The following is a 12,007-nucleotide window of genomic DNA, read 5'->3' on the forward strand; positions in this document are numbered from 1 at the left end:
CTATGATCAGCAATGAGCTGACTCTTCGCCTACTAAAGGTATTGGAATTGTCTACAATAGGTCTTCAAAAACAGACAGCTAAAAGCGAATATAAGTCTGGGTGAGACCTAACAAATAGTAACTCTGCCTCAAATCTCTCTCCTTGCTTTGCCTAAACGCTTCTACGTCACTCCTTTCTCTTTACCTCTCTCTCTACATTTCTATGCACGTACCTCTACTATGTATGTAAATATGATAAGCTAACATCTTTCCTTCCTTGGGAGAGCTACAAATTGCCCCCTACTTACAGATTACTGCTAGGGCCATGATAACATATACAGAAAACCTTGTGGTAAAACAGGTGCAAAGACCAGAGCAGTTTTAGCATACATATCACTGCCCAGAAAATCAGCAAATGTAGACACCTTATTAGTTTTGCAGGGCAACATCTCAATGGCAGCAAGCAAGGGCTTCACCTATTATTTCAGAAACTACGTTAATGTTTCCTTTTTGAGATGCTCACTTACTATTCTGTCAATCTGGAGTTTACAGATGTCCCTTCAAACTACAGTCAGGAACGATTGCTGGGCCACTGAAATGTAATTCCATTTTGGCAATGCATTTCTAGTATTATATGTGTTCCATTTGGTACCTGGTGCAGTCTGGAATCATGGCCAGTGGCGTAGCTAGACGTACTGCCACCCTGGTTAAGTTTGCCACCTGAGTACAGTTAAGGGGGGGTGGTGGTGGCGGCAAACAGACGACTTGTTCTTCGGGCCGGGGGTTGGCGGTAGTCGATAGACGGGACTCCCCGCCCCCCCTTCCCCACTCAGCTATGCCACTGATGATGGTGCCCTCGGTTGCTGACAGATATTGCCATAGCATGATACCAGCACTGCAATCATGTTTTGTAGCAGTGGTATCGATGTTCACTATAGTTTTGCATTTTGAGTTGGACTTCCATCCGAGCTTTAGGGATTTCTGAAGGCTGCATGTGTCTCACCTAAATTTGGTGGTGATAGTTCCAAAGTTTTCAGGGGCACCAGCTTTCACGGGTCTTTCAGGGGTACCAGCTTGATGTATCATAGACTAAGAATGAGAAGGAAAGTTCCACCGCGGAGGTCCCCAGACCATTTCCACTCTTTCTGACCGCTTTCAGCTGGAAGTCAGAGGATGATTCACATATTCTTCCTCTGCAAACTAGTTCTTCCAATACGTTGCATGTATGGTGAAGTGTGCATTGGTGTAAGGATTCTTCTTTATGCAAACAGCTGCTTTATCATCTTGGAATGGTAGCCAATCCCAGAGACGGATCAATTAAGTAGGTTTCCCATCACAGTCCTTGTGCAGGATCAGCATTGATGCTAGGAATCCCCTGTCCTCTCCGGCAGGTCGAAGCATAATATAATAAGGGCTATGCTGCACTGCGTGACAAGGAAGGAAAGGGCTGGAATGTACTGTATTAAAGGCCATACAGCACATTCCTACCTTTTCGATATGCTGGTGCCCTGTTGGCTGCCTAGCGCCAATGCAGGCTCCTTTGCACCATTGTGCCTGCATTGTTGTGAAAACAATGCCCTGAGGCTTTTTACTCTTTCTGTTTGCTGCAGAATGCAACTCACATAGAAAGAGGAAACAACTAGGAGAGGCGTAGGTTTTGGACGCTTCCCATCTACCGCTTCTCGTAAATTGGGGATTCCATGGATGTTGTGTGGGAACATCCACGCAACACCCATGGAAATGCCTCTCTGGCGCAAAGAAATGCAATGCAGCGATTTGTGCTGCTTTGCATTACTCGAGATTTATAAAGTTACTCAGGGCCACGCAAGGTGGCCTTGCTTGGCTTCATATATGTCATTTTTAAGTTGTGTTGCTCCTGCATGCTAAAGTGCTCTTTACTTATCACTGTTTGAGGTGAGATGTGAGGTATAGAGCACATGCTGCACTAGTGATTGAAGTACAGCTGAGTGATTCAGGCACACACAAAGGTATTACAGATGTTTGACAATCACAGGAGGGAGTGCTTAGAAATGCTGTGAGAGTGCTCGACGGTACTGGGAATGTCATGGCTGTAATGTTGTAAAACCTGCTGCAACTGAGCAGTAATAAGTTACAATACCGTTAATGAATAATTTCAATGTGAAGTGTGGATCATATGTCAAGTGGTTGGGACTGCTACATTCCTCGGCTCCTTGCTGCTGAGCCTGCACCCTACCATATGTGCGGTTAGCGTCAACATTATTGCATCTACGGCAAGTGACAGGCAGTGTGTGGTTTCCCGAGCCTAGACACGTCACTAGAAATCTTTGGCTCATTTATATTTTTGCACACCCACATACAATGTGTGGGTTCGCTACGTCAAGACAGCGTCATGCCTTTGCTGGCGCAAGCACCAGGCCGGAGTCCCCTACGTCCACGTCGCAAACTGGAGGACATAGAATTGGCATGCTCGGAGTCCCTTTTCTATGCCTGCCGGAACCCCTAGTCCTCATATCGGGGGGAGACATGGGTCTTCGCTGGCAGGAATGGCTAGAAGATTTTGAGGACTTCATGAAAGGTTCACATGTGACTGAGGAGTATCAGCAACTGATTGCTCTATGCAATTTAACCGGCAAAGATGTAGGTCAGATTATAAAGGAAATTCCGGCTGATGCTACTTCGTCCTATGCAAATGTACGTGATGCCCTAAACAGAACATTTCTGCACAAATGGAACATTGATTATGAAAGATATACATTCAATACGGCATCTCAAGAAAAAGATGAGCCCATGAGTACCTTCATTATGCGCCTTAGACGTTTGGCCCGCTACATGTGAATTTGACTCGTTCACGACGGAAGACGCCCTTCACCTGCGAATCATAGAAGGATGCCAGTCTGTGTCGTTACGTAGATGTCTATTAAAGAAATGTTACTCTCTGGATGAGATTGAAGAAATGACGCAAGTGCACGATCAGGCGGAAGAACATGCAAAGCGAATGGAAGCTGGAAGAGGCGAAAAACAACAGGCATTCCAGGTCCAATCTCGCAGCACCAACAGGTCATCCCCTGCAACGCAACGATAATCTAGACCCAAAGTTCAGTCGCACCATACTGTCGAAAAATAGAAACCTTATCAAGGGTCTCACTGATACACCTGGTCCTTTTAAACCAACAAAGAAGAGTTTGGCACAGAAGCTGTAATGCACAAGTTACTACTTGTGTAACGATATATCTGTAAGAGACATTAGTTGGTGATAGATTCCTTACCTTAGAATATCCCCAGGCGTCACTCGATCCGGAAATTTTTGCGTAGCAGTACCCGTGCGCGTCGGTAGGCATCGTCTGTGGCTCCGCGTCCGTCGTCGGCATCGTGGGCGCCGTGATGACTTCGTCGGAGTACTTAGACGCCGCCTCCGCATGCGGACGTCAGTTCTTAGACACAGCTTTTCCGCGCCAGAGAGGCAGAGCCATGTTAAAAACTAACACTGGTGCCATTGAAACTAGGTCCCTGAAGGGGATGACCTTAACCCTAGATATCGGTTCGCAGAACAGGGAGGATGGGCGGGTTGGTAAGGAATATATCACTAACTAATGTCTCTTACAGATATATCGTTACACAAGTAGTAACTTGTGCATCTGAAAGAGACACGTTAGTGATAGATTCCTTACCTTAGAATAGATACCCCAGCAAACCAGCCCTGGTGGTGGGTCTGCGAACCAATAATCACACTAGAAAGTCCTGGAGGATGGAACGGCCAAAGATGCCATCCCTCCGGACTTGACTGTCCAGACAATAGTGTCTTGCAAACGTGTGCAGCGAGGCCCACGTAGCTGCCTGGCAAATGTCCTGCAAGGGCACTCCCCGGCCCAGGGCAGTTGTAGTCGCCGTGGCCCGAGTGGAATGAGCCCGCAATCCAACAGGGGGCTCCTTTTTAGCCAAGGAATAACATGCCTGGATACACAAGATGATCCACCGAGAGATAGTCCGCTTGTGCACCGCCTTTCCCTTCTTAGCGCCCACGTAACCAACAAAGAGTTGGTCATCATCCCGGAACTGGCGTGTGCGGTCCATATAGAAAGAGTATAATCAAAAAACAATGTCCTAATAGGATGAACTAATAGTCAATTAAACATGCATGCGTATCGCATTGCTAGCAAAGAAAAAGGAGAACACTCTTTGGTTTAAAGTAAGATAGTCATTCATCTTATTTTATGGTATGAATTGATGGTCAGTAGTATACAGTTATAAGCAGCACTGCATAAACTTAATTTGTGACAACCATATAAAACTTGGTGCTCTACAAAAGTGACTGTAGTGAGGGTGGCGACGCAAGTGAAGGGGTGGGCAGCATGGACGGCGCACAGTGAACAAGGTGCAAACAATCTACAGTGGGTGGCTCAAATCATGTGACAAGGTGATATCACAGATTCAGGATTGCTTTTCATTATTTAAACCACATTGGAGAGGTACGCCTGTTAATAAGCTGTGGAGTCGACGGCGTTTCGATCCACGTAAGTAAGGATCGTCATCAGGACTGGGTTGTCTAGCTTGGGGTGTGCTGAAGAGACGCTTGATAACGTGCGACCTAAAGCGATCGTCAATAGGGGAATGAATCTGCACAGGGGCACGGCAGGGAAAGCTAGGTGGCCGTGCGATGTCTGCCGATGACCAGCACGAGTCCTTTTAGATCAGCGTGCCGGCATAGGACAGCGTCCTATAGTCTGGAAAATTCAGGCTGGAGACTGGCAGGTAGACTTGCTTCCACGTGAGGGAGCTGACTATTTTGGAATGACCGGGCGGCTGTGTGAAGCACGCCGGCATCAGCACGAGTCCTTTAGGATCTGGATCCTAGGGTCTGGCGAGACCATATAGAAAGAGAGCGCATGTTTTGGGTCCGGACGGTCTTTAGAGGGATGCGGTGGCGGAAAGAAGGTGGGCAACGTGATAGACTGCCCGATGTGGAAGGCCATGACAACCTTGGGCAGGAAAGAAGGCCTGGTCCGCAAGACAACCTTGTCCGGATGGACAGAAAGGAAAGGGGGATTAGAGGAAAGAGCCTGGAGCTCACTCACTCTCCTGGCAGAGGTGATGGTAACCAGGAAAGCAGTCTTCAGAGTAACAAGGCGGAGAGGGCAGTTGTGAAGTGTCTCAAAGGGAGCGCACATCAGAAACTTAAGGACAAGGTTCAAGTCCCACTGAGGCATCACAAACGGAACAGGAGGGAACATGTGCGTGATGCCCTTCAGAAAACGATTTACAATAGGGGACTTGAACAAAGAAGGTTGATCAGGCAGCCTTAGAAAGGCTGAAAGGGCAGAAAGGTAGCCCTTGATAGTGCCCAGAGCAGAGCCCTGCTGGGCAAGAGAAAGAAGGAAGAGAAGAACCTCAGAAAGAGGGGCAGAAAGTGGAGCCACAGCCTTTGCTGTGCACCATGCCACAAATGTATTCCACCTGCAGGCGTATACCGATTTTGTAGAGGGACGCCTGGCTGCCAGAATGACATTACAGACTTCAGGAGGCAAGTCAAATGGCCTCAACTGTCGCCGCTCAATCTCCAAGCATGGAGGTGGAGACTGGACAGGTTCGGGTGGAGGACCGTCCCCTGCTGCTGCGACAGAAGGTCCTCCTGAAGAGGCAGACGAACCGGGGGATCGACTGACATACTGAGTAGCTCTGGATACCAGTACCTTCGTGCCCAGTCCGGAGCCACAAGGATGACTTGGGCCCGGTCGCGCTTGATCTTCTTCAGCACTCTGGGCAGAAGTGGTATAGGCGGAAAGGCGTACAACAGACCGCAACTCCACTCGCGACGAAAAGCGTCTCCGAGCGAGTGCCCCCTTGGAAATTCCAACGCGCAGAACTGATGACATTGCGCATTCTCTTCGGTGGCGAATAGATCTAACCAAGGCTCTCCCCACTGCTGAAAGAGGCCTTGGCCACGTCCGAGTTCAGACGCCATTCGTGATCCATCATGCACTGATGGCTGAGCTCGTCCACCCTGGCGTTCAGAGAACCTGCCAGGTGTTGAACCACCAGGGTCACACCCTGATGTTCCAGCCACTGCCAGAGGCGCAGAGCCTCCTGGCAAAGGGTCCACGACCCCATCCCGCCCTGTTTGTTGCAGTACCACATGGCGGTGGTGTTGTCCGTGAACACCTGCACTACACTCCCCCGAACAGAGGGGAGGAATGCCTTCAGTGCCAGACGAATCGCCCGCAGCTCCAAAAGGTTGATATGGAGCCGGGACTCCGCCGAAGACCAGAGGCCTCTGATCTCCGCTTCTCCCATGTGGCCTCCCCAGCTCTGGAGGGACGCGTCTGTCACAACTACGTGGTCCGGTTGGGGAAGGGAGAGGGATCTGCCGCTGACCCAATCGCGGTCCGTGAGCCACCACTGCAGCTGTCTCGCAGTGCCCTCCGAGATCAGGACATGGTCGGACAGGTTGCCCTGATGCTGGGCCCACTGAAACTTCAGGTCCCACTGCAGAGCCCACATCCGCCACCGGGCGTGATGCACCAGAAGGATGCAGGAGGCCATCAGCCCCAGAAGCCGCAGCGTCAACCTGACCGAGACCCGGGACAAAGGCTGAAAGAGTGGAATGAGAGCCTGAATGTCCCGAAACCGCTGTTCGGGAGGATAAACCCGAAACTGCGCAGAGTCGAGAACCGCTCCGATGAAGAGGAGCTTCTAAGAGGGGCACAAGTGTGACTCCGGCACATTGATGGAGAACCCTAGCTGGTGCAGGAGGTCTGCCGTCGTCTGGAGGTGGTTGACTGTCTGGGGCGAGCCCACCTTCAACAACCAGTCGTCAAGGTAGGGGAAGACTGAAACCCCTAACCTGCGCAGATGAGCTGCGACCACCGCCATCACCTTGGTGAACACCCGTGGGGCGCTGGTAAGGCCGAAGGGGATCACGGTAAACGGAAAGTGCTTGTGGCGCGGAAAAAAGAAGAACTGATGTCAGCACGCGGAGGCGGCGTCTAAGTACTCAGACGACGTCATCACGGCGCCCACGACGGACGCGGAGTCGCAGACGACGCCTACCGATGCGCAAGGGTACTACTACGCAAAATTTTCCTGATCCAGTCGGACGCCTGGGGATATTCTAAGGTAAGGAATCTATCACTAACGTGTCTCTTTCAGATATCATCAGTACCAACAATCCACCTTGAGTATCACAGTCCAACATAGAGAGTGCACGAGAAGAAGTTAAATGAGCTTCCTTCAGTGAGAAGGGAACACTATCGTTCCAAAGTGAGATAGTGCATTTCAGCCTCAAAGGCAGCAATTTCCTCGAATGGAACATTGCTAGCACCAGGATCTAAAGCAGGCCTTAGTAGCGTGAGAGGCAGTCAGTCTTTTATGAACTATCATGACCAACACAATGTGATCCATACTACTTCCATCTTGACAGAAATGATATTCAGGCACAGGCTCCCACTATAAAGTAGTGAGGACATTCCAATGCTGTGAATGTCTTTTAATGCCTAAAGCAATGATTGTGAGTTTTACTTACCATTTAAATTGTTAAAAAAAGACGTATGCCAGAAGACTTTCTTTTTTTTTTCTTCAGTCCCGGCAATTCAGAGAAGCTCTGTTGTGAAACTGATCCTGCTGGTCATTCATTATAACCTGCAGATGGAAAAGTCCACTGTTGGCACATTTATTATAAGCAATATAAAAAATATTGATTTTTACGAAAGGTAAACAGATCAATACCATGGAGTCTGCTTTATTGTGTAAATCAACAGCTCAATAGAAAATCAAATCTCAATTTGTGTTTCTAACCTCCCATACTTCTCTGCATCCCTTGCCTCATTTTCTAGCACTCTCTAAACAACTGTAGCACATAACAGGACCGATAAATAGATATTTTTGCCAGCCAAGTGACAGTGTACCCTTCTCACTTGCTTGGTTTCATGATATGGTACACCTAAAGCAATTAAGCCACCTGATAAGTTGAGAGAGGAAGGGTTATGCTACAGTTATTGTGAATAATAGAAAATATGAATAGCATAATTCCCATCTTTACTTTAGCCAATTCCTACCAGTTCAGCAATGGTGAAGTTGAGTTTCTTCTGCTCAAACTTGCGTTCATTCAAATTTAGAATTCTCAAAAAATTTCCTAATTTCTTTGATCTTACCGTCTTAGCTTTCAGTTGGGCATCCTGTCTACCCTGCAACTCATTTCATTACCAAGATAAATGTATCCTACTGCTTCTTACGCAACAGAGTGGCCATCATGTCAGATAACATCTTGCTTTAGCTTTGTGATGTCAGCTGCTAGGCAACAGAGTGGCCCTCTTCTCAGACAGCATCTTGCTTTAGCTTTATGTCAGCTTGCTAGGCAACAGAGTGACAGCTCATGTCAGACAACATCTTGCTTTAGTTTTATGATGTCAGAGCCCCACTGGACCAATTGTCCTAGTGGAAGCAGACCACACAGGAGGATGAGATATCAGAAGCTATGCAATAGGTTACTATCAGTATTCATGACTGTTATGCAAGTAGGAGAGGGAATGGTAAAGGACTCAGAACCAGTCAAAGCACTGTGGCCTTTTTGAAAGTGGGAAGGAGATACAAAGACAGAGATTATCCATACCAACAATCCATCTTGAGTATCAGAGTCCAACATACAGAGTGCACGAGAAGAAGTTAAATGAGCTTCCTTCAGTGAGAAGGTAACATTTCATTTCATCTTTATTTCGACAAAGAGGATGTCATAAAAGAATACAGAATAAAATACATCGTATGCCATTACAATTGTTAAAAGGAAAACAAGTTCCATTAGTGTTAAAATTATTGTAAAAAACATTGTCCAACAACAAATCATAAGGCAATCCCCCGGAAAGGGGCTCAGTTCATCACGGACCCCAGAACACCAAGACAAATTACACAACTATATGCATCTGAGTTTTCCCAAAATTTTCTTTTGGTATTCCATATGGCCGCCAGGAATTTCGTGACCGCAAAAGCAATTATTGGGGACAAATCAGTTTTTAATATTCGATAGGAGTGAAAACACTGCCTGATGCCCAGGTTTTTGCAGATAGGAATGATCCACTTCTTCCTTAAAAACTTATAGGAAGGGCAAAAGAAAACCATGTGTAACTCAGACTCAATTTCAGCACTACACGCAGGGCAATTTCTGGGGGCATTAGGATGCCAGCGTGAGGTCAAGGCCCTTATTGGTAGGGAGTCATATCTCCATTGGAGATATAGCTTCCTATGGCCATTAGGGCTGATGATATAAAAAATAGACTCCAATTTATAGTAGTCCTTTTGACACAAAAAGGATCTTGTCAATGTTCCAGTTTTGGCATTGGTTAGACAGGCGGACATGCTTTTATCATAATACAGGCTAACCAATTCCCGCCGGGATAAACCTCTACATGCTTCTTCAGGGTTAGTCCATAATAAGGGACATCCTAATCTATCGAATTCTTGCCTAATGTATTTCAGCCAGGGCAAGTTCCAAACATTTGGTGTTTTTAAAAGTTCTGCAAGCTCTCGCCTGTAGCTGGCAAGTTCCGGTATTACCCATAGACGTCTCCAGAAGGTAAGAGGTTTAAGTCCCAATTCTTCCTTAACTGCATGCGTGCGGCGGCTTTTTCGTGCTGTGCAGCTTTTTTTAAAAAGCCGCGTTGCATGACGAGCTCAGCTCGTCATGAGCGTGCGAGCGGCACAACTCATGACGAGCTGAGCTCGTCATGAGCAGGGAAGGTGTTAAGGGGTCTGAGTCCCAGGCCCATCCTAAGGGGAAGTAGGGGCGTACTGGCTGGCAGGGATACCAGCTGCCTATGAAACCTATTTTCTATAGTGGTGATTTCGGGGTGGCAATTATAACCCCATAACTCGCCACCATAGATCACCGCTCCCCGTGCCCGCATCTTGTAGATTTCTAGAGGGGAGGAAATAGGTTTAGAGGCAGTTTGCTTCAGAAGTTTAAGAATCCCTCCTGCTTTTTAGGAGAGTTTTAGTTGGGTTTTGATCTTATGTTGTACCCAAGTCATATCCTCGTTTAGAGGTAGTCCCAGGTACTCAAACGTTTGGACTCTCTCTAAACGAACACCTCCTATAGCAGGGTTCGGGCGGGATGTTTTTGGTGAATTAAAAATCATGAACTTCGTTTTGGATTTTTTAATTTCTAATTCCCGGTCATGGCAAAATGAGACGAAAGCGTCCAAGACTCGCTGTATGCCCACCGGTGTCTTAGCCAGCAACAGGGTATCATCTGCGAACATAATCGCAGAGATCCCTTCACCAGCGAGCCTTGGGGCGTCTGTTGGGGACCGAGTTCAGGTGGTTAATTACTCAGTTGACAAAGAGGCAAAACAGGGTTTGAACCAAAACACAACCCTGCCTTACCCCCCTGCCAACCGAGAAACTAGAAGACAAAATACCATGTCTCCCACACCTTTCCCTTGCGAAGTTCTGGGAATGGAGACAAATTAAAATATTTAGGAGGGGGGTTGGAATGCCTAAATCCCTAAATACGCTCCAAAGTTTCCCCCGTGGGACCAAATCAAAGGCCGCACGGAGGTCAACGAAAACAGTGTAGAGTGAACCGCCCTGGACTTTGACCACTTTCCAATAAAGCATGTTTAATCTAAAGATCTGGTCAGTGGTGGATACATTCCTTCTGAAGCCTGCCTGGTAGTCGCTCAAGATTTCTAAGTCATCGACCCAATCTAAAAGACGGTCCAAAATCAGCCTTGAGAAAAGTTTTTGGGATGCATCTATTAGGCAGATTGGCCTATAGTTGAGTGGGAGGAGAGGTGATCCCTTCTTAAAGATTGGGACCAGCTCGGCTCCCAACCAAGTATTAGGAGGTGCCATTCCCCCTGAGGACTGCGTTAAAGATTGTTTGAAGATAAGGGGCCCATATCTCGGGTTCCTGTTTGTAAAGGTCCCCCGGGACCTTGTCCAACCCTGGGGCTTTTCCCATAGGGAGCTTAGCTATGGCCGCACGGACCTCAGCTAAGGAAAACCTGAAGTCATGCGGGTCGGATGCCAGACTTCTTACTATAACCGGCATGTGGGCATTTGTACCATGGGTATCTTCCTTATAGAGGTCGGCAAAATGTTGTTCCCATACCTCAGGAGCAATGTTGGGTGTTACTGCCTGATCTGGCTCGAAGGAGCCAGTACTCACAATTAACCAGAACTTACGTGTATCTTTGACCGCAAGTGCTGAGGTTAAATTTGCCCTTTTCTCATTTTCCCATTCGTCCTTGGCATGACGTATAAAGTTCCTGTATGCTTGTCTCCGGGCTTTTATGAGGTCCCTATTATTATTCTGCTTTAAAGCCTCTCAAAGGTCACCTTTCGCCTGCCTGCATGTCTTATTATACCAGGATGGATTCCTGTGAAGCCCACCATTACTTGATCCTATGGGATTTAGGGTCTCTTTTAAGGTGCTTAATAATGCGGTGTGTAATTCTCCCAGTTTTTCATGAAAAGAGTCGATGGGATGCTCTTCCGTTAGTACCGCAACATTCTCCAATACTAGGATTATCTGGGTATACAATTTGATTTAGGATTTTTAGCCAAGTTGTCCCATCTTACCCTTCGTCTGTTACTTGTTAGAGTGGACGTGTTAGGAATGTCAGGTTGAGGCGATAGAGTGCCCCTGTCAGGACCCGGAATTATAAGATCTAGGATTAATGGGTATGGTCGCTCTCCCCCCTCTGAGTAACCCTAAAATCTAGAATTATTTTCCAAGCCCTGCACTCCACACAAAATGTAATCAAGGCGTGCCCTCCTCCCTAACTGATGGAAAGTAAAGGCAGGTGGTGTGTCAGACTTCGAGCGCCAGTTACACGCCCTTATCGAATGGGTCAACATCAGTGAAGTAATTTGTAGAGCTAGAGGAGACCATGCTCTTGCTGAGGGACCTGATACTTGAGGAATTTCCCAAGCATCATCCTCTTCCTGATTTATGGCGTCTAACAGACCGTCGAGTGGTTCGAACTGAGAGTTGAAATCACCTCCCACCACATACATAAGACCCTCAGGGATGTTGGTTAAAAAGGAAGATAATTCC

General features: G+C 47.4%; 1 long non-coding RNA gene across 2 annotated transcripts in view; it reads right to left on the minus strand.

Moving 5' to 3' along the window:
* Positions 1-12,007, minus strand: part of LOC144791921 (uncharacterized) — a 336,379-nt gene that overhangs the window by 7,751 nt on the left and 316,621 nt on the right. Inside the window, exons 5-6 of one of the 2 annotated variants that reach the window (XR_013602496.1) lie at positions 7,478-7,593; positions 2,757-2,830 (exon numbers count right to left, since the gene is read on the minus strand). This is a non-coding gene — a long non-coding RNA (uncharacterized LOC144791921). Of the gene's footprint in view, positions 1-2,756; positions 2,876-7,477; positions 7,594-12,007 lie in introns of both variants that reach the window. The other variant, XR_013602495.1, reaches the window with a different exon arrangement.

The sequence above is a fragment of the Lissotriton helveticus genome, chromosome 11 (assembly GCF_964261635.1).
Source record: "Lissotriton helveticus chromosome 11, aLisHel1.1, whole genome shotgun sequence".
NCBI classification, from domain to species: Eukaryota; Metazoa; Chordata; class Amphibia; order Caudata; family Salamandridae; genus Lissotriton; species Lissotriton helveticus.